At 37.4% G+C, this 23,976-nt stretch overlaps 2 long non-coding RNA genes across 6 annotated transcripts in view; both read right to left on the bottom strand.

Moving 5' to 3' along the window:
• The window catches only part of LOC149662123 (uncharacterized), a 421,496-nt gene that overhangs the window by 240,386 nt on the left and 157,134 nt on the right, over positions 1-23,976 (bottom strand). The window lies entirely within an intron of this gene.
• On the bottom strand, positions 15,500-15,918 carry LOC149662125 (uncharacterized). Of its 2 annotated transcripts, none has more exons than XR_016368647.1 (2): positions 15,696-15,918; positions 15,500-15,604 (listed from the first exon to the last, which is right to left on the bottom strand). It is a non-coding gene; the product is annotated as an uncharacterized LOC149662125 (long non-coding RNA). The 2 variants fall into 2 exon arrangements; XR_016368646.1 differs by having other exon boundaries at positions 15,558-15,604; positions 15,672-15,918.

Raw genomic sequence — 23,976 nt, forward strand, 5'->3', positions numbered from 1 at the left:
CCAATGACTTGTTATATTCATTTCATGCGGAAATAATATGGGTATACACATTATTCATTACCAGTTATGCGAAGGTCACACTTTACTCCGACCCCCCTTCCTCTATTTTCCCAATATAAAAAATTTTGAAAGCACCAGTGGTTCAAGTGTATGGGTCATCTGAGCCGTCGCAACACACTCAGCCAATAATACCATATAGTTCGAAACCTTTTCACATTAGTGACTCTCCGGACTTGCCCGCCAACCTTAATAACCTAAAACTATAAAACATTCGTGTTCATGAATGATTATGATTATGGTTGTGGCTTGTCACTCGCTAGCGCCTGAAGGACCGATCACTCAGTGTAATTTGTGAACATTTGTAAGTGAGTGGACCATTTTAGAAATTACATACAGAGAAACTAAAACACAAGGGTGATACCGCCATTGGGGCCTTCTCTCTCTCTCCTAGAATCACCGCTATAGGCTGAGCGAGTTGACTAGCCTCCTGCCTCTTATGAACTTTGGCACCGTCTGGCGGTGACCCTTGGTGCGAGGGAGAATACCCCAATGGTGGCCTCGCCCCTGTGTGTTTTCCGAAATGGTCTTTTAGCGTGCTAACATGATTACGCGTAATACTTAACCGGTGTACAAGTAGCGCCAACAATGTAGAAAGGGGTGGTGACGTTTTAAATGAAGACTGAGTTATGACCAAGAAATTCTAAAGCACGGAAAGGGAAATTGCAGTGCAATCCTTTCTTCATAGAGGCGACAATAGAAATGTAGCATTTCGTTTAAATTTTTACATTTTCCTTTCGAATTATGTCAAAGTTCGCTTGCTCTTTTTAGAAAGTCAATAGAATATTTCAAATATTCTATGTTGATATCTCAACACGTACTCCCTTCAAAATAATTAATTTCATGATAAAATGTTTTCGGAAAATGTAATTGTTCTTGAAAAAGCGTAGATATGTAATTTTTTCAATTAATTTAGAGGGAATGGATCGATTAACAGTCAAATCATTTAATTGAATTTAATATTGATTAAGGATTAAATGGTTAAAAATAACTAAAACAATTGCAATATCTGAAACTTCAGTCAAATGATAAACCTCACACATATCGTTTGTTTTTTCGGCCTTGATCCAAACCAAGCCGTTTTTTTATAATTTTACGTTTGTTTTTTTCTTTTCAAAAGGTTTCTTTTTATAAATCCATTGTGCAAATTTGTTTTTTTAAATTGTCATTCAAATAATATATATTTCATTTTTTCCTTTCAAAGGTTTTTTAAAATCCATTGTTCAAATTTGTTTTCTTGAATTGTCATTTTAAATAATATGTATTTCATTCAAAAGTTTTTTAAAATCCATTGTTCAAATTAGTTTTTTTAAATTGTCATTTTAAATAATACATATATCATGTGTTTTTTTCCTTTCAAAAGGTTTTTGATTAAATTCATTGTTAATTTTTTTAATTGTTATTTAAAATAATATATATATTTCATGTTTGTCTTTTCCTTTCAAAAGGTTTTTTTTTTATCCCTTTCTATTTAAAAAAAAGTATTCTGAATAAAATGTTTTAAAAGTATCTTTTCAATTTTTATCTATACAGAACTGTATAGATTCTTTCATTTAATAACATTATACATTTGCATTATTTAAATTTAAATTCTATATTAAAGGTAAAAACCATTGCTGTCCCTTGGATCTCTAACACGTTTTCTTAATTTCGACATACCAAGACCGACGTCAATCTGGCAGAAAAAACGTAATATTTCTAAACCGAAAGTAGCACCAAACCAGCGAAACAAATTGCTATAACCGGTTCCAAGACTCAACTAAACATTTATTATTTTCTTTATATTTTCGTAAGGGGGAAAAATCCCCTTTATCTCTAATAGCTACACGGAGCTATGTAAAACAAACAGTCGCTAATTTCAATGTAGTATACCAGAAACTGACAATTTTGATAAAACGAAACGTAGGTGGCGCTAGTCTATCCAATCGACAACAAGACAGGAAAATATGAATTCTGGTACAAACTCACTTAAAAGAGGATATTTGCAGTTTCCTCCCCTCCCACACATACGATTGATTTCAAATTTCATGTGTTTTATGCTTTTATCTGCATTTAATTACCTAGACTTTATTAGTTTGTCTTAAATAAGGGAAGAAAACTATACAATTTGGTAGAAAATGACCTGAACGGGGGTCGGTTACTTGCAGTTTCCACCCCTCCCGCACATACGATTGATTTCAAATTGTGACAGTTTAATCTGCATTTAATTATCTATCGAATGAGCTATAGCTCATTACATAGACAACATTGGTTTGGCTTAAAAATTAGTAAAAAGTAAGGAAGGGAACTTTGCAATTTGGTACAAATTGACCAGAACGGGGGTCGGTTACTTGCAGTTTTCTCCCCTCCCGCACATACGATTGATTTCAAATTGTGACAGTTTAATCGACATTTAATTATCTATCGAATGAGCTATAGACAATATTAGTTTGGCTTAAAAATTAGTAAAAAGTAAGGAAGGGAACTTTCCAATTTGGTACAAATTGACCAGAACGGGGATCGGTTACTTGCAGTTTCCACCCCTCCCGCACATACGATTGATTTCAAATTTAGACAGTTTAATCGACATTTAATTATCTATCGAATGAGCTATAGACAATATTAGTTTGGCTTAAAAATTAGTAAAAAGTAAGGATGGGAACTTTGCAATTTGGTACAAATTGGGACTTGGCAATTCAGGCTTAACTCCGCCCCCAGCGCCATTATGGTATGTTTTTTTAACAGAATGAAAGCTACATAAGCCCCTCCTCCTGGTATGTTTTTTAGCACTAGTGGAAGGTAGCCTGACGTTGCATGACGTAGTACTGCCAAGTCCCTATTGACCTGAACGGGGGTCGGTTACTTGCAAGTTTCCTCCCCTCCCACACATACGATTGATTTCTAATTTTGAATCACAATAATAATATTGTGGATTATCTGATATAAAGTAGCGTCAAACCTATTGGTTTCTCCAAGGTGTGTCTTCGGTACTTAACAGCTCTCGCCACGAGAAGGCTGGTTAGGCTTAAACCCAACTTAAATTCTTCCGAATTTTTCGGAAATGTTTGCTCGTTTGATGATTCATCGCTCTTTAGGGACAAAAGCTCGGATTGAATTCTTGTGTTTGGACAGTTTAATGACTTTATATTTTCATCATTTTTCACAAAGTCTAACATGCTGCATTCAAGGGAGACGCCGTGATTTGGGTATTCTGCCTCTTTCCAAGAATCAAAGCAAGAGGTAAGAAGAGTTAGCTAGCATCACTCGTTTATAGAACTCAAGCTCCATCTGGCGTTACTTCTTGGTGTGAGGGAGAATAACCCGTTGGCCGCCTCGCCCCTGTGTGTTAGTTTATCTGTATGTAATTAATGCAATGGTCTATTCTACAATAATAATGTAAAATTGCACATGTTTTGGTACCTCCTATCAGGTTGATGTGCCGGACATTAAATTACCCGTTGCATTTCATCGAAAATCATAGCAGTGAATTGCATTAAGTGAAAAAAAATAACATGAAAAAAAACAAACACGAAATGCAATTGTGGCGATCACAACAATGGCGAATATGTTAAATAGCTTTAATTTGTGAAAAGTTACATTATGAACAAGATGGCCCCGGCCAGATTAACGTTTTGCCTGGTTTATTTGACTATTTTTGTTCATTTAACTATAAAATAACTTTCCGACCATGAGAAAATGAGTATAGTATGATTTTGGTTTACAGTTTAATGAAATAAGTAACAAATTTCTGTCCAATGAACTGGAACAATATTTTTGTCTTTTTTCTCAATAATGAACTGGAACTATATTTTTGTCTTTTTTCTCAATGCAAAAGTAACATTTGTAGCATAATAAATGACTGGTAGCTAAAATTATTCCATGTTTGTACTATTATACCAATATACAACCATTGCCTAGAATTAGCCCCCAGTCACGTTGTCTGAAACTTGATACCATAGGAAACAAATAACCTGTCTAATGAGTAAGAATCATACATCAGTAGGTTTCTTCATCAAAATTGTTAGATTAATTTCTTACTAATTGAAATTAAATTGAAAAACTAGTAGCTGTACAGTTTTGAAATGCTTCCCTTATTGGGGGGGGGGCTTAATTCCCTTATTCATAAAAGTGAATTTGCAGTGTAGACTCTATTACAAGTTAGTTTTATTAGAGATGGTTTTACTTACTTCAATTTGGAACAGTGCTGTTTACTTAGTATTATCTGGCTTAATGTTGATGTTGCAGCATATATGTGGGCATCTTTTTTTATTATCTGAAACGAAAATGGGTGTCTTTCTCAAGGATCCCAAGCCATATATGGGTTTCTTACTCTAGGTTCCCAAGCCTAATAGGGGTTTCTTTTTATGGGTTCCCATGCCCATTGTTGATGTTGACAGTTGTAGGTAGCTCAATCTTGATATTTTATATCAAGTAGTTCGATCTGGGATCTTGTAGTATATATGTAGATCTCATTTTCTAGGATCCTTCTTTGGATTCTTACTCTAGGTTTCCAAGCCAACCATTGACCATGTAGTTAAAGTTAGTCCGGATATTGTATATCTCGTAGTTTCATCCGGATACTGTAGATCTCGTAGTTTCATCCGGATACTGTAGATCTCGTAGTTTCGTCCGGATAATGTAGATCTCGTAGTTTCGTCCGGATACTGCAGATCTCGTAGTTTCGTCCGGATACTGCAGATCTCGTAGTTTCGTCCGGATACAGCAGATCTCGTAGTTTCGTCCGGATACTGCAGATCTCGTAGTTTCGTCCGGATACTGCAGATCTCGTAGTTTCGTCCGGATACTGCAGATCACGTAGTTTCGTCCGGATACTGCAGATCTCGTAGTTTCGTCCGGATACTGCAGATCTGGTAGTTTCGTCCGGATACTGCAGATCTGGTAGTTTCGTCCGGATACTGCAGATCTCGTAGTTTCGTCCGGATACTGCAGATCTCGTAGTTTCGTCCGGATACTGCAGATCTCGTAGTTTCGTCCGGATACTGCAGATCTCGTAGTTTCGTCCGGATACTGCAGATCTCGTAGTTTCGTCCGGATACTACAGATCTAGAAGTTTCGTTCGGATACTGCAGATCTCGTAGTTTCGTCCGGACACTGCAGATCTCGAAGTTTCGTCCGGATACTGCAGATCTCGTAGTTTCGTCCTGATACTGCAGATCTCGTAGTTTCGTCCGGATACTGCAGATCTCGTAGTTTCATCCGGATACTGTAGATCTCGTAGTTTCGTCCGGATACTGCAGATCTCCTAGTTTCGTCCGGATACTGCAGATCTCCTAGTTTCGTCCGGATACTGCAGATCTCGTAGTTTCGTCCGGATACTGCAGATCTCCTAGTTTCGTCCGGATACTGCAGATCTCGTATTTTCGTCCGGATACTGCAGATCTCGTATTTTCGTCCGGATACTGCAGATCTCCTAGTTTCGTCCGGATACTGCAGATCTCGTAGTTTCGTCCGGATACTGTAGATATCGAAGTTTCATCAGTAGATTTCGCAGTTTTGGTATAGTCTGAACTCTGGATATTGTAGGACTTGTAGTTTCATCTTTTACTGTAGATCTTGAAGTTTCAAGTTGCACTTGTAGATTCATCTGGAATTCTGTTAATTACTTGAAAAATATACGATTAAAACCTCAGATCCTGCTTTAGCGCGAGGGCCTCTTTCTCTAACCCAATATGGCTTTTTTTATCTAGGTTCTTAAGCCTAATTAATAAAAAATGTCTTCGTGGACAAAGACTTCAAAAAGTAAATGATAAGAAAACAAAATGGAATGACCGAAGTAACAGATATTAAACTTTTTCTTTAAAGACATGATTATAAAACATCAATTATTTGAAAAAAAATACTTATCTTCGTTTTTTTCACCAAAATTACATTTGCATTGTTTTCGAAAGACAGATTATTCATTCTATATATCCTTTGTGGTATTAACAGTTTTCGAATGAAAAGGATTAGAATAAATATCCGAGTATGGATATGTGTTATTTTTAAAGGTTTCTCTTTTCGAACTATAAGGCAAAACGTTGTTTAAAACGACTAAATTCAACCGAAGGAAGAAATTTTATCTTTCATCATGATTGACATTTTAAACGTCGCTTTAGGGTGCTTTGGTTTTGCGCCTGCATTTATACGACCACGATTCAATTTGGGTCCCATTTTTTGGGTCGATGATTTAAAATGTTTTATAAATGAATCATTAAAATCTGGTTAAAAGACATTAATAACAAAAAACCTTTGGTATATTATTGAGTGCGTGAGAACTGTTTTAAAAGTTGTGATTGAATTAGTTTGGTATGACTTCAACTCGCTATGAGGAACACATTGTAGAGAAAACGTATAACACGAAACACGTAAATGGACACCGACAAATGGTGGACTGCGTATTTATTTCACTATTGGGCTTAGTTTCCAGTATTAAAACGCATTGTAGTTCAAATTAAAAGCTGCAATCCTTTTAAATATCACTAACGAGGAACTGTTTCTATCATGGTCTACACTGGAAATCTAGCTGTAAATATAAACGATGTCGCATGTTTCTGTTATATAGTAAATCTTTGACACGAACCATTTTGAAAAGAATGGAAAATTTAATGATACAAAATTTTTGGGCAAATGTTATTTTGGTGAAAAAAACGAAGATAAGTATTTTTTTTCAAATAATTGATGTTTGATAATCATGTCTTTAAAGAAAAAGTTTAATATCTGTGACTTCGGTCATTCCATTTTGTTCTCTTATCATTTACTTTTTCTAGTCTTTGTCCACGAAGACATTTTTGATTAATATCTGTTCCTTCAGTCTTCATTTATATAAAATTGTTAAGAAACTGTGGCATTTTTAAAATCTGCACTAATAGGCCAGGACAGATAGGCCAAAAAAGGGCTTGACCTAGAACATTTGAACATAAAGATGAAAATTGGTACATGTGTTGTTTTTGACCCAACAAAAAATGTACTAAAAGTCCCTTGCTGTAGAGCGTGAGCTTTCGCCGCCATCTTGAAAAATGGCCGCCGTGAATTACAGCTACAATGTATTCCACGTTCTTCTTCAAAAATTATGAAAATTGGTACACATTATGATTGGAACCACGTGAACATCATGGCAAGATTTTACAGCTCTGTGTTCAATAGTTTGGTCGCCATATTGGAAAATGGCCGCCGTTAATGCTAGGTACAGTATATTTCACCATTTTGTTGGAAAATTATTAAACCTGATAGGTATTATAATCAGAGCTGTGTGAATCTCATAGTAAAATATTAAAGCCATTAGTCAGATAGTTTGGCCGCCATGTTGGAAAATGGCCGCCATCAATGCCATTAAGATACAGTATATGGTTCAAAAACTATGAAAATTGGTAATTATTATGTTGAAGACCGTCTAAACATCACACTTGAATATTGAAGACGTGCTACTGATAGTTTGGGCGCCATCTTCGAAAATGACTGCTCGAAGTGCCAAATATATTACCGATATATAAATTTTTTCGATATTTTTTTATTGAGTAGATGATTTTCATGAACATATAAAACGCCATAAAAATAACTATTTTCGAGTCTAAATTATCGACCCATCTTCAAAAATGGTCCCTGAAATATTACTATCCTAAAATCTGGAAAAAAAGAAATGAAAGCCATATTACTCGGATTTTGGTGAGGAAAAACCGTTTTATATGGGGTATAAACATTCTGGTGTCGTTAAGGATAAGATTTCAGACACATTTTTAACATTTCGTTCATATTTCTCGTCATCCTGAAGATTTTTATTACGGCAATACCTTGACAATGACCACACATTGCCCAGCAAGCAAATCCAGATCGCCTACATTCACAGTTCTTTATACAAGATGTTCTGCAGACTGCAGTTACAAATAATGAGTGTTACAAAATCATCTGATGCCGGAAAGAGAGGGTGCAGCCAGTATACGGTAATTCAAGATGGCGGCCACTCAAGGGGGAGGAGTCGGTTTTTCCCGGTCTCCTCTTTTTACCTGTCAGTATTTGATTGATTGTATAGGCTTATAATAAAAGATGGTTTTGTAGGAATAAAGACCATAATATAAAGTAAAAAACTATTTATTTTCTTTAAAAGTATAGGTTCTAACATTAAAGATATTTTTTCAATTTTCATTTTAAAATGCATTTGATTTATTCTAAAATAATTCCTTCTATCTTCGTAAGGAAGATGATAAATTTTAATATTATTTTTAAATCTTACGTAAGTCATTAAGTTTTTCTTTGATATACAACGCGTTAAGTTGTTTTCTAACGTAGAGTTCCAAAACTAATCTTTCGAGATCTTTAGTTTTGACTTTAAAGGTATGATAAGTTTCTTCCGTGTTTTCTAGGGGTTTTTCCGGTGGATTTTCCTCAGTCTTGACTTTTATATTTTTAGTGTACGTTTCTGTCTCATCAATGGTAAAGGGTATGTTTTTAGTAGGCCCACCTCTGATGAAATTACATTTAGGGAAATGTTTCAAATGTTCTTCGTAAGGGTTATCGGTCGGTTTCCAGGCTAGCAAAATCCCATTGCATTCGAAACATTGTACTAGATCATCGGTATGTAACGAATAAAAACCCGCTCGGCTTAAAGCTTTTTTATAGTTTTCATCTTGAGGCCAGGAGTAAAAAGAGTGATATCTTTGCAGTTCGGAGTTCATGATGCTGAATGGAAATTCTTATAGGAATATCTGAGTTATATCCCCCCTAAATTTACTACCCCCCTTTTTTACCTTCCCCCCCTCAAATTCCTTAATATATGAAATAAAAGAAAACAGTATTAAAAAAAGGTGACACATTTACTTTTTAAAAATACAAAAGAGATTACAAAGAGTATTTGTTAACAAAAGGATTAAGTTAATCTTTACGGGCGCACTTCAACATGTTTGTAACAATGACGTCATTTTTCAACCGATCTCGTCCAAACTGCTTCATGAATGATTTGTGGCTCTTTCTTTTTGTTCTTTGTATTATATACATAATACAATATAGTCCACATGTCGAACTTGACAAGTTTTGAAGTCTTCTTTTGTTAAAGGACCATTTTCTTGAATTTCTTTTAACAAATTCTTTAATCGAGGGGAGAAAGTTCCCTAAAGCCAAGGAGTCAAAGAAATAACCCCTTCTGTTTCCATCAAAGTAACAGCATACCCAGTGGGATCCGTCTTTATAGTGATTGTCTAAATTTATTATAATGGATGAAGGAAACTTGTCAATTTTTTCGGGTAATAAATCACTTGGGTAAACACCTAGGAAATGTGGCGTGAATCGTAGAAAGCGTCTTATCTGATCGGCGTTCATTATTTGTTTAACAAACGATTGACACGTTTCTATTTTTATCTATTTGTAACATAGCCTGGAATTCGGCTAATACGATACAACTAAGCGTAGTGGGTGTGGGTTTTTCAAATCCCAATTCTAATCTTAATTGTCCTTGCTTCGTGGGACTCCAATGATCTGAATGACTCGCGTAACCGTCAGGTGTTAAGTCTAAACAGTAAATGGCGTAACCCGAGGCAAAGTCGTCCATAGAGATATTGTTCCCCTTGTCATTGTAGTGGGAGTTTGACCCCGAAAATAAAGTGTAATAACTTCGGACAAATTGCTTTTTACTGTAGTTGGGTCTTAAGGCTCTGGATGGGTATTGTTCGGAATTGATGAATGCTGCTAGATGATTGACATTCCAATGTCCAAAGTCGAAAGGGTTACTATCCAATGTTCCATTGTAAGCAGTATGCTTTACAATAGCTACTGTAATCCTTGAGGGCTGGGTACCCAGGTAGATGTTTCCGATTGATGTGTTTAAGATATTAGGCGAGATTGTAAATACTTTAGTTTCTGTTCTAGTGTAACTATATTGGGCTGGTTTAATACTTAAAGCTTGTTCATGAGCAATTAGAAGTTTAGGAGCTAATTGTAACTTTAAGACGTATAATACGGCTTCCACGATGACTGGTTTATAACCAGTGCCTGCCGCGGGAAGTTTACCCATAAGACAAAAATTAGGTTTGCTTCTGTGTAATTTTAATTTCATAGAAACACCGTTTATCAGATATCGAGGGATATTAAACATGTCTACGTAAAGGCTGGAATACATCTCAACTTCCTCTGATAATGCTGTGAGTTTCTGTCGTTTAACAAAACCCATATTTTCTGTAAGCGAATCCATGCTTCCACTTGTATCTTTGTAAAACAAAGAAGCCCCCAAATGAGATTCTTTAGCCGCCGGACCGTATGACGTCAGAGCCGAAAGCAAAGCCGTGTACGCGAAGTTACTAGCAGCGGGTGTTGTTGCGCAATCGCCCAGCTCCAAATCGACACGCTCAAATTGACTGTGCTGGAAATTATTTACGGGTCCAACCTCGTCAGTGGCTGTTAAAGCGGTTCCATCTTCATTTACAATTTTAGTTCTGGTGTACAGCATTGTTAAGGCTGTATCCACGTATTCACTACCGCTAGACGTTACTTCAAATTCAATAGGTTGGTCACCTTTCAAGGAAGTCAAAGGTTGATACGGAACCCATTTGGAATTTTCGATGGCCGTTTGAAGGGGAGGGGTGGCGAAAATATCGAAACCAGTACTGCAAGCTTCGGTCATTTTTTAGGGAGAGAAAATATCGCGAACCGTTTTGAAGGAAAGTTTACGTTTATCTGATTTAAATTTGTTTGTGTTGCTTTGTTTTATAGATTTCTTTCTCTTTGGTATTTTTTTCTTTTTAGCTAGTCTTTTCTTTTGTTTGCCGCCCCCTCCTCTACCGTATTGTTGTTGTACATCATCCAGCGTTTCGGTGAACCTTCTTTTAGCGGAAGTTTTCAGATCCTTTCCAGCGGCGACATCGTTTATAATCTCTGAAGATGTACCCAGAAGCTGTTTACCAAGGAACTTTGCCCCTTTAATTAAGAAAGGTGATACGTATCTTCCGAAAGATTTCAAGAAGGACCCTATCCCGTGTCCATTTTGTCCGTGTCCGTGTTGTCCCTGTTTGCCGACGTAAAAAGTCAGACCACCGCCTGACATCGCTTGTTGAGTATAATAATCCGTGTAGACACATCTTTTGTTATCTAACGCGTTGGACTTGCGCATCTTAAATGAACTTTACAGTGCAACAGCCCAAACTGAAATAAAGCCGGTTCACCCATGTGATCCTTTATATAAATGCCAACCTCGCTAATATAATGTTTTGACAAAGGGACGTAATGGGGTGAGACAAAAGTAAGGCACACGGTGTCCCCGTGTTTCTTGTCTTCGATGGGTATAATACGTAAGAGGGGGGCGTGGATGTTACCGACAATTTCCCCTTCTACCAGGTCGCAATAAATATATAATTGAGATGGTACGTGGTAGTTTAGCCTGGCTGGTCTATCGCTCACACCTTGTATATTGAGATGGTCTTTGTACCCCAAGATGTCGGCTAATGATTTGTGGGTCTTGAAGATAATTTTTGTATCACCAGAGGCATCGGTTTTTAGTTTTACATGTCCTGTCGTTTCATTAATATGAAATAAAGAAGCTGTTTTTTCGCATACTTTGGAAGTATTGATAGTTTCCACAACGTGGTTTAGTGATTTGTAATGACCAGCCGGTATATTATGCAGCTGATAGATTTCGTATCTGGTCAGTTTTGCATCTCTTCGTTCAACCTGGTATGTTAAGTCGCATGACTTGGGGTTTTTAGGTTTTTTAAAGTTGCCATCATCCAATGAATCTTCAGATGTTTTTCTCTTATTGGTTTTGTATATTACATTGTAGAAGCTGTTTGTATATATTATCTCTACTAACGAAATTTCCCATTGTCCTTGTAAATTAATAGGATCCGGTAGTTTAGTGATGTAACTACCCATAGTGTTATTAGGGTAGATGTCCATACTAGCGTCGCTAGGTAGCGTTAAATAGAATTCAGATTTTCTCGACATTTTCGGCTGTTACCCAAGAGTTCTGTGATTTAGGTAAACCGATAAACGATACAAAATATTCCAATTTCCCTTTACGTTTACGTTTCTTGAGTATGGAGTCTATCTTAAACAGTTTGGGTTCCACTGTTCGAATGAGTTGATCAGAGTAAAACAACCCGCTTATATGCTTGTCGTCCAAATCTTTCAGACGATATAACACTGGTTTTCTGAAACTCAGAATAGATGAAATGACAAATACTTCCGTCGAGAAATTAGGTTCATAACCTTTAGAAAATTCTGGTTTAAGCTTGCTTATTCTTACAAAATCACCAACACGAAATTTGACATCTTTTTTAGTAGGCTTATTACTCAATTCAGGCTTGTAAATGTTTTTGTAGACTTCCAGAACGTTAGATGGGGAAACATTATCGGGCGCCATTTTTATTACGGAATGATAAGAGGCATTGTAGCCTTTAACTATGTCTGTCAAATGATCTATATATCTATGTGAATTGAAATGAGTCAACATTTTGAATATTCGATGTTTTAAAGTTTTAATTAATCTTTCTACAAAAGGACAGTGGAATTTTTCTGACGTCATAGAACCGTATTTGATTTTATTTTTCTTTAGAAGTTTTTGCGTACGTGAATTAATAAATTCTTTTCCTAAATCGGACCAGATGGCTTTAGGTTTGCTTTGTTCGATGATTATTTCGAGAGCTTTCGTAGCTTCGGCAGCGTGTTTTCTTTTCATGGGTACCACAAAAGCTTTTCGGGAAAAGCAATCAATGCCTACCATAAGGTATCTGTAGTTATCATTGTACTTGGCGATTGACCCCAAATCAGCAAGATCTACTTCGACTCTATCCGAGATGTTAAATACAGGGATTTTACGTCTTTTGAATTTATTTATAGCAGTTTTATGTAATGTGTAAACGTCAGTGGCCTCTAGAAAGGCTTTGACATCATTTCTCGAAATGTCAAGATCTCGGACTGCTCGGTACAAAGGGTTTAATCCAGTGAAGGCGGCTTTGTGTTTACTATTGAGATAAGTGTTCTTTAAGGTTTCTTCTTTTTGGAGCCGCGATAGACCTCCCATAACGTCTTATTATAAGGTTGTTTCTTCAAAATTAAAGGGCTCGTTTTATTGTCAAGGTTAATCTCTTCTTCGCTTTTAAATAAGTTCTTGGTCGAAGTTTATTCTTCTGAGGTACAGAGCGGGGTGACGTCTTTATAGACACAGGTGCTACTGGTGGCGACGGTTTAACTGGTTGCGGGACGATAAAGTTTTGGACAAAGGGTTGGAATTCCGTCCATCCCGTCGGGGGAATGGCGATGAGTGACGGGGGCACGCCTTTGTTAATGAACAATGTAGGATGTATAGTAAAATATACTAGTTGCACTATATCGGAATCTGGGATCTTAAAGTTATTTACAAAAAGAGCCCCCGTGTCGTCCCAACGTATACTATGGGCGTTATCTGCCAAGTGATCGAATATCTTTCTCGCTGCTCCCCTATATTTCAGTGGAAACATATTAATCCATTTGTCGTGTTTATTCGATGGGCTGGGTTTCAAGATGTTCTGGTATCGTTTTAGGGCTTCCTCGTAAAAAACCCACTTGGTTCTTTCATCTAAAGTAGGATTGGAGATAATTAGATTCATCTCTTTATCCAACTCTGATAACACTGCATTGTTTTTTGAAATATCATTGTTTGTTGCTGTTATTAATTGACGGGGTGGTGGGTTAGGACTTTGTTCGTGTTGTTGTTGCTGTTGTTCCAGAGGCACTAAGGTCATTTTATTAGCGTAAACTAACTGTTTATTCATTTTGCAAATAATCCGCCTAAAAGGCTCGAAATTACTGGAAAAAGGACGCTAAAAAAACCACTTCCGGTTTGTTTAGATAAAATAGCTCTTTTGTCTTTCCAATGAGTATTTTTGCAAGCAATTTTACGAATATGTTTCTTATGCTTACACAGTTTATTATAAACGTCTGGTTTCAAATTGATGGCGCCTTGTAAAGCGTTATGACAACACTCGCTAATTGAATCAATAATTTCTCTATTAGAATTTTTAAGAATAGCTAATCTTTGTGGTTTTTTTAATTGCCCCAAAGCGGCTATTAAATTGATATTTTTAGCGGCTAAACTTTTTTTCTTTTTATTCAACGATGTTTTCTTGACCTTTCTCGGTGGTGACATCGTAAAGAATGATTGAATTTAGGAAATGTTATTTAATTATATAGTTTTCTTCTTGGGAGTATAGATGACGATTTGTTCTCCCGGTAAAATATTTGTTCTAAACCGTAAATCGGAATGACATTTTTGGGTTAAATCACAAAGTAAATACCCGTGTGGTTTTTCTGTCGCGTCCAAATAACATTCTACTATAAATTTAGAGTTGTTGGGTGCCAATTGTTTAGAAAGGGCCACTAATTGCATAAGATCTCTTACGGTTTTCATAAGAATCATGTAATGAGCGTTTAAGGAAGCTGTTCTCAAGTTTTTTTCAAATATATTTTGTAAAAGGGTAATTACGAATAATTTCCTATGATGCGATTGTTTAGTAAATATTTCGGATAAAATATTATTTTTATTTTCTAACATGAGATCATCTAATACGATTAATGTTGTTTGAGAGCCGTCATATACTGTGACGTCGGGTAAACCTTGACGCATAATTATGCCCATTTCTTTTAATTCATCGTAACCATTCTGATATATACTATAATGCCAAACAACTAAATCGACTTTAGGTTCGAACATTTTATCCTTATTTTCTATTATTCTTTTACATAAAACTGTTTTACCTGATCCCGAAGGACCAAAAATAATTAAGTTTCCAGGTGTTGTGAATGGTATCATATTCAATACTTGAATGACACTAAATTATAATAGATAATCATATTTAAACGCGTATAATTAACACGCGGTCGCGCGCGCGGTTTCGCGAAACGGGGAACGCGTTGTTGCCATCCCCCACACCGGCTCGCGCGCCACCCCCCCCCTCTATCCTATAAAAAATATTTATTTTTTTATAGGATTTCCCCAAATAGTAAAAGAAAAAAAGATATGCTTAGTATTAGTTAAAATGGAACAGTTTTTAGTTCAATTCTATTTATTGTAAACTCAAAATTTATAAAATTAAATACAAATAAAATTAAAAATGACTTAACATATGCATTCTATTTTTTAAATAAGTTATTTGACCCGAGATTACAGAAAATAAATTATAATTGTAAAATGAACTTTCAAGATTTTCTTCTTGAAGCACGTTGTTGAATTTCGTTACAACCTGGTAGGATGTCACAAAGTTGGTGAAGTACCCCACCACTGCGTCGAATTTCTCGGGTTGGTCATCTAAGCAAGATATACGATCGGGGTCCCCGTATAAATTATCATAAATATCATTATAAAACTCTATAATGATATCGGCCATGTGTGTAAACACAATTTCATGGTTACTTATCTTAATAAGATGTTCCTTTACAGCGCCCGAAACGCGATTCAGGGCTGCTGTTTCCATACTGTTCAAAACAATAGAGCCCTCCTTTATTAAGTCTTTAATATGGCATGTGTTATGGTATGCCACAACTGTTGTCTTTTCATTGGGGGTGTCGTTTAACACTATTTCAAAATTGTTGGCTTCATGGGCAGCGGTCCAACCTGCTAAAACGGGTAAGCGCGGCATCAGCTTTTCCCAGGTTTCCGTAGAAATGGCGAAGCTTTTTACCGATTGTTTCCGGCATAGACGAACCTCAGGATCCAAGGTTCCGTTCACGAATCCAGTTGTTAAGAACAACTCTTTAGATATATGGAATCTCCCGTTAATTTTACGTTCGTTAGTTACGCCTATCTTCCTTTTGGGAGCTTCTTGATTTTCCATCTTGCAGGTTTAAGATCTTCTCGAATAATGATACTCTACTCTATTGGGTCAGGGGGTTTTTATACCGAATTTCTTACGTAGCTATTGCGAAATATCTATTGTCCTTGACTGTTCCATTGTTAGACTGTAGGCGTATTTTTATGTCAAAGTTCTGAAACCACAGATTAAGGAATTCCAGCACATCCAAAATCAATAAAATAAATAATACAATGAGTAGTTTTTGGGGATTAATCTCCAAGATCTGACGAATTCTCGACATCCTTTGTGTACTTGACTCCATAACAACTTACGAGTAAATAAGTTATACAATAGTAAACTTGACCTATTTATCCTTAAATAGACCTGTCAATATTTGATTGAAGAAATACTTTTCTTACATCTTCATGTAATGTCGTAAAACCCCCGCTAATGGAATGACGCATCATCTCTTTTGTTACAATCCTTTTGTTGAGTTAAAAATCTATTGACGACTCATCCTTTTGTTACCATCAGCCACCTGGATGTCAATCTTAGGTCACCTATTGTTGACTGACTAACATTATTAGACCTGTTTAAGCACGGGTTTATAAGGATGTGTACTTGACTTCGTAACAACTTACGAGTAAATAAATTACACAATAGTAAACTTGACCCATTTATCTATTAATAGAGACAACCCTAACCTGTCAATATTTGATTGATGTAGAAATACTTTCTTAACAATACATCTTCACGTAATGTCGTAAAAACCCCCGCTAATGGAATGACGCATCATCTCTTTTGTTACAATCCTTTTGTTGAATTACCAAATCTATTGATAGCTCATCTCTTTTGTTACCATCTGACACCTTTTAAAATCACTCGGCTGTCAATCTTATGTCACCTATTGTTGATCGACAAACAATATTAGACGTGTTTAAACACGTCCGGAAGGTCAACGTACCATTGGCCAATAGAAGCTTAGGTAACCCTCCACCCCTTTACCCCCCCCCCCCTATTAATAAGCCTAGGGAAATTTAGTATAAAATAACGCGAGAAAAAAACGGAATATCGCATTCGAACTTTAGATCTCGTAACATCAGGATGGATCCCGAATCACTTCGCTGGAATTTGGATGAATTAGCTGTAAATAGGCCTTGGACCCTAACTTCATTATACAAGTTTTATTTTTTCCTATGTGCCTATTTACACATCGACCCTGCTAATGTACCCTCAAATTTACCCCATTTTATTACGAACGGGGGTTTAAATATAATTCAGACATTCCTTGATGTCATTGAATACATGAGAACCGTCCCTAGAACACCGGAAGACTGCCATACAATAGACGAATTGGACCACCTAAGTAACTTAATTCCTAGACCTCTAAATATTTCTTACGCCGAACGCATCGAAAGACGCCGGAACGAATTACTCCCCACTAACCAGGAAGAAACCTTAATCGCCGATTTCAACAACCCTCAATACGATATAGAGATGGCGACATTTTTGAATCAGGAATGTCAACAAAACGACCCTTTTGAGTACCTGTCTCTAAACTTCTCCGACTACCTACCCAGTGAACAGGAGTCTCTCGTGGACTCGGAAGACGCCAATGCGTACGATCAATGGGGTGGCAGCTGCCCCCTTCGCCTATTGAGGATGTCCCATGTTGCGAAATCTTGGAACAGAGCGAAAAATTTTATGGGCAATTTAATATGTACGGTAGAGAATTAGTTCTAAACATTACTGACGACCCTGTAGATAGCATATGTACTATTACGGATCACGTATTAAGCGAATATCGACCCACTGATTATGTCCAAATAACATTGAGAAGCTTAGGGATAAATTGCAGGTCTGAATTAGAATTATCCTTTAAAAGACTAGACCAAGTAGACCCCTCTATCGTCTTTGACCAACTAGCCGAACTGCTTTACGACGACGAAATTGAACATTTTTTTCAAGGACCTGTGAAAATAATATTCCATATAGTGAGAATTCCTGAAGGGTATGGCAGATCTAACCGTCGTCATCTTAAACCCTTCAATATTTTCTCTAAAGATAGGCGTGGAATACGTCGGATTACGAGTACCGATAATCTGTGCCTAGCTCGTTCTCTCTGTGTAGCTGTTTCGCATCGTGACTACATGAACAACAAAAACAACAAAGAGGCCAAAACCCATTACGAATCCATAACCAGAATAGGTCCTCACAACAAAATGCAAAAAATAGCCGCTTTAGAGCTATGTCGCAAGGCAGGAGTCACCTTAGACGAATGCGGTACCCCCGACTCATTTCAGAAATTTAAAATTTATTTATCGGCTTACTCTATCTTTGTATATAAATTCGAAAATAGGGTACCCATTTTAATATTAGGCGAAAACGACCCTAGTGATACCAGACCACGCCTCTTTCTACTTAACGAAAATAATCACTACAACGTTATTACCAATTTAAAGCCTCTTTTTAGTCACGAGTACTTTTGCGAGAAGTGTCTCACTCCCTACTGGCGTATTCAGTCTCATAAATGCAATGACTTTTGCTTTAAATGTATGCGTCCAACAGTTTGTCACGGTAGCGAAAAAACATGTGGTTCCTGCCTACGAAAATTCTGGGGCGACGACTGCTATAACAGTCATTTGGTTCCAACTGGTAACAAAAAACCCCTCTGTGAGAGGCTCTACCTTTGTAAAAACTGTTTTAAAACAATTGATTTCGCAAGCCGCAAGACTAACCATACTTGTGGAGAAATGTATTGTCAAGTATGTGGAAAACATCAACCCAGCGATCACTTATGCTACATTCAAGTGATTAAGGAAAAAAACCCCTGCGTTATCCCCTCGAAAAAACCTCGTCGTAATATACCTGAACTAATGTATGTTTTCTTTGACGTGGAATGTATACAGACAAAAATATGTCAAGAGAAGCTGGGGGCGTATGAACATCAAGCCATCTTATGCGTCAGTATCTCTGTTTGCGAAGACTGTATAGAAGAACAATCCCTAGATTTTAATTGTATTAAATGCAACCAATTTGGACCTCGCAAACAACGTTTCACTGGTGGAAAACCTATAGCTGCGTTCCTAGACTACTTAGTCAGCTTATTCGACTTGAAGAAAGTCATTGTATTATCACATTTTGGGAGCAATTATGACAACCAACTATTAATTAGGGAAATAATTAATAGAGACGAGAAATTTGTCCCCGAAGCTCTGAAAATTAACGGCACGCGCATTTTAGAAATGAAGCTCTCTAATCTATTATTCCTCGACTCGTACAATTTTATCCCCGTCGCTTTATCTTGGCGTTTGTTCTTACGTTTTCCGGAAAAATTATCTTAAATCGAACACCATTAGCATCATCCCAACAAACTACTACAGACTTGGTGAAAATCAATCTTTCGGCGCTATTTAATGGCTTGAATGGACCTCTCACGAGAGAAATATTCCTATTCAATCTTCTTTTAGGGGCAAAGAGGTTAAAATCCAAACCCTAAAGGTAGACGGTTATTGTTCAATCAACAAAGAAGTGTTCGAATATATGGGATGCTATTATCATGGATGCAAAATACACTTTCCCATCAATAGAAACAAGATGTTACATGGTGACCCTACTGAAACGTTAAACACAAGATACACGAGAACTGAGAAGAAAACTAGCCAACTAGAGGCCCTCGGACACGCAGTCAATGTCAAATGGGAATGTGAATGGCAACAAGACAAAACAAATATCCCCGAAATTAATGAATTTTTAAAACGTAGCGATGTTCGTATTAAAACATCCAAAAGACTGAACCCCCGAGATGCTTTCTTCGGAGGTCGATGCTGTGCTAACAAGCTGTACCATAAAACAACAGGGACAGAAAAAATGCACTACGTCGATTTCACTAGCCTGTACCCTTTCGTCAACAAAACGGGAAAAATTCCCATTGGTCATCCTCGAATAATTTTAGAAAATTTCCCCGATATCTTCTCTTTCGATGGACTCCTCAAATGTGACGTACTTCCGGCTCAAAACCTGATACATCCGGTTTTGCCAGCTAGGATAAACGGGAAGCTCACCTTCCCTCTATGCTACACCTGTTGCAAAACTCAATTTCAAGGTGACTGCACCCACACACCTGATCAGAGAGAACTGAGAGGTACCTGGGTAACAGATGAACTAAGATACGCCGTAGAGCGAGGGTACAAAATCACGCGGATGTATGAAGCCTGGTCCTACAAAATAACACAATACGATCCCGAGACCAAACAAGGTGGTCTTTTTAAAGACTATGTAAACGCCTTTCTGGAGTATAAAACTCTGGCTAGCGGTTTTCCTGCTGATTGCATCACCCAAGAGGATAAAGAAAAGTACGTCAAAAATTACAAAGAAGTCGAGGGGATCGATTTAGACATCGATAAAATTGAAAAGAATGAGGGGTTGAGATGCCTGAGTAAGCTAATGTTGAACTCTTTTTGGGGGAAGTTTGGACAAAACACCAGACACGTCTCAACAGATATAATAAAAGACGCAAAAGCTCTATACGAGTTACTTCTTAACCCAGACAAAGAGGTTAAAAGTCTATTGACATTAAACGATGATACTATTCTAGTCAAATCAACAGACATTGCGGAAAACGAGATAGCTCACAAGCATACAAACGTAGTTATAGCGTGCTATACTACGACTATGGCACGCCTTCATCTTTTAAAACATCTCGAGATGGTGGGAGACCTATGTTTTTATATGGATACGGACAGCCTTATCTACCTCTCGCCAGATGGAGTCCCTATACTCCCTACAGGAGATTATCTTGGTGAGTTAAAGAATGAGTTAGAACTATACGGCAAAGACGCCTATATTTGTGAGTTTGGAAGCGCTGGTGCGAAAAATTATTCGATGAATATTTACGACCCCGCAACAGAAAAAACCACCAACATAATTAAAGTAAAAGGTTTCTATTTAAATTCGTCAACAGAAAACCACGTCAATTTTGATATTATGAAAAAGTTGTTAGGCGTAAACAACGATGGTAAACCAGAAATGAACTCTGTACAAGTACCTATTGGCCCGCAAATTCGACGATTACCTAATCACACTTTAATTACCATTGATCAAACTAAAACATATCAAGCCGTCGTCGATAAAGTAAGAGTTTTCCCCGACTACACCACGACCCCTTACGGTTATCTTAAGTAAATTTGTAAAATTAATTTGTATATATAATTTTTGTATTTTTAATTAATTGGGGTTTTGTCTGCAGACATTTTTTGTGTATGTTAATTGCAATTAGTTTTATTACGATTAGAATAAATTTGTCAATAATAATTTTCACTTTATATTATGGTCTTTATTCCTACAAAACCATCTTTTATTATAAGCCTATTCAATCAATCAAATACTGACAGGTAAAAAGAGGAGACCGGGAAAAACCGACTCCTACCCCTTGAGTGGCCGCCATCTTGAATTACCGTATACTGGCTGCACCCTCTCTCCGGAAGGAGAATGGTGTGAATGGGATTAAATCATTTCCTAGCTATTGTTGGACTTGAAGATACGCTCGGAAAAAATGTAGTTTTGCGGTGTCGGTTGTTGGATTAAGCTTAGCGAGATCAAATGAGAACTTGACAGTATATGTGACAACGGCTCCATATACGTGTAATATCTACATAGTTGAAGCGTGACGTGTCAATTATCACCCTAAAAAAAGCGAAAAGAAATCTCTCTTCGGCAGCAGCTATGGCTTCCCTAGATGCAATATGGTCATTAAAAAAGCGCAACAAATTTGTAAGATGTTGATTATCTGTCATTACTTTAAACCACGCCTTATGATAACCACACCCAGTTACAACACGTAAATGAAAGAAGTGTTCTCCTAACCTTTTTAACTCAAAGGATTTGTCGTGGCGCAGGGAGCCCGAGTTCGGTGTGACGGTTCGGGAGTTCCTTGGGTTCACCCTTGGTTCAGACCGTTCCTTGCCCCGTTCCGTGAAGGTTTTGCTAGGCCGCTTCGCTCCCGCCCAGGTGTTGCCTATTGGCAACCCTCTAGGGGTCGCGGATACACTATTTGTTTCGGCCGTATGGCACTTTTTCTAGGAGAGAACTCCCCCGTCACCTCGAGTCTTCTGCTACCTTAATCTTTCCCTGTCACCGACCACCTCCTGACCATGACGGCGGTTCCGCAGGTTCAATTTGGAATATGATGGGAAGGGCGCTGATAAGGCCCCCATCTAGGTGTAGCGCCTAATCAAGGGTTCTGACATGCAATTATTATGAAAAATCTTCAGGATGACGATGAATATGTATGAAATGCTAGAGATTTGTCTAAGTTCTAATCTTAAACAACACTAGAATGTATAAACCCCATATTAAATCATATTCTCTAATCAACATGTTGAGCATAACAGCTTAGAATAACTTTTCTTTCTTTCAGAATTTAGGGCAATGATTTTCATGTGGCACTTTTTAAAGATGGCGTCGATAATTTCGACTTCGAGATATCCATTTTTTGTTGTTTATTACGTTAAAGAAAATCATCTATTCAAAAAAGGAATTTCAAAAAGATTTATAAATTTGAAATATATTTAGCATTTCCAGCAGTCATTTTCGAAGATGGCGCCCAAACTATCAGTAGCACGCCTTCAATATTCAAGTATGATGTTAAGACGGTCTTCAACATAATTATTGCCAATTTTCATAATTTTTGAGCCATACACTGTAAAAATATGACATTGATGGCGGCCATTTTCCAACATGGCGACCAAACTATCTGATAAATGGCTTCAATATTTTACTATGAGGTTCACACAGCTCCGATTGTAATACCTATCAATTTTCATAATTTTCCAATAACATGGTGAAATATACTTTACCTAGCATTAACGGCGGTCATTTTCCAATATGGCGACCAAACTATTGATCACAGAGCTGTAAAATTTGGCCATGATGTTCATGTGGTTCCAATCATAATGTGTACCAATTTTCATAATTTTTGAAGAAGAACGTGGAATACATTGTAGCTGGCATTCTCGGCGGCCATTTTCCAAGATGGCGGCGAAAGCTCGCGCTCTACAGCAGGGGACTTTTAGTATATTTTTAGTTGGGTCAAAAACAACACATGTACCAATTTTCATCTTTATGTTCAAATGTTCTAGGTCAAACCCTAAAAGTCCTGGGCTATAAGCACAAACATAAATATAGGGGAGCGTAAGCATAAGGGACCTAATATTGCTAGTTAGTTACTAATGCTTTCAGGTACCAGTTAATCAGTTATCACCAATGAGATTAATTTATCACTGAAAACATCAAATTTTCTTACTAAAATTATTTTGGCCTTTCCTTATCCCCTGGCTTTGAGCAATAAAATATTTAAAATAACTCTTAGGATTATCTAGAATCATTTCTAGTGATATTTCAAATTCAGAAGAATCAGAGTCATCGTTTTGAGTCTTTCAGATGACTGGCTTGGACTTATGTTGCTGGTATTTGGTTTTCGTTGTAGCAGTGTAACCAGGGATAAGGGAATTGAGATAGATTGCAAATGATGATGGGCGACCTACGGCACCGTATCTCTCCCAATGTACCTCGCGCACGCCCCTACCCTTCGGTAGGCGATTGCTAAGTGCTGCCGCGTAGCACCATTTTATTTGTATGAGAGCTAGCTTCTATTTTTAAGATAGAGGGGGCGCCCTTTACAATTTCATCCAGTACGAGTGTACGACCCTACCTAACCGCTGAGGATGCTGGGAGGACTACGGTGCCGTAGGTGGGGGTACACAGGCAACGCTATAGGTATGGGGGTTTCCAACAAAGAGAATATAGGGGAGGAGTGGAAAGATGGGAAAATCTTGTTGCTCTTTTCTACCGCGCATCTTCAATGCGCAGTACCGAGGCATTTCCGCTTGAGACATTTAACCAACGGTATCGTAGGTGGCGCGACTGAGCCGGAAACTCCCTCGTACCACTAGTATAATTTAGGGGCAACAATGTAATTTAGCCTTGTGGAGCGGGTGATCTTCAACTCCTCCCCTATATTCTCTTTGGTGTAACTGAGACAAAGTTTCTTCCTGCAAGCATAGCCCACTCGATCCGCGCTCATGGACGCAAGCTGCTCGCGCTATATAATAATATTTGACCACGTCGTCTACTAAACTTAGGAATTGGACAATTAAACTTTTTGAGTTAATGTCTGGACTCTGGTTACCCTTGC

Source organism: Phalangium opilio, unplaced genomic scaffold (genome assembly GCF_054372755.1).
Source record: "Phalangium opilio isolate 3A_F unplaced genomic scaffold, DU_Popi_V2 ptg000063l_1, whole genome shotgun sequence".
In the NCBI taxonomy this organism is placed as follows: Eukaryota; Metazoa; Arthropoda; class Arachnida; order Opiliones; family Phalangiidae; genus Phalangium; species Phalangium opilio.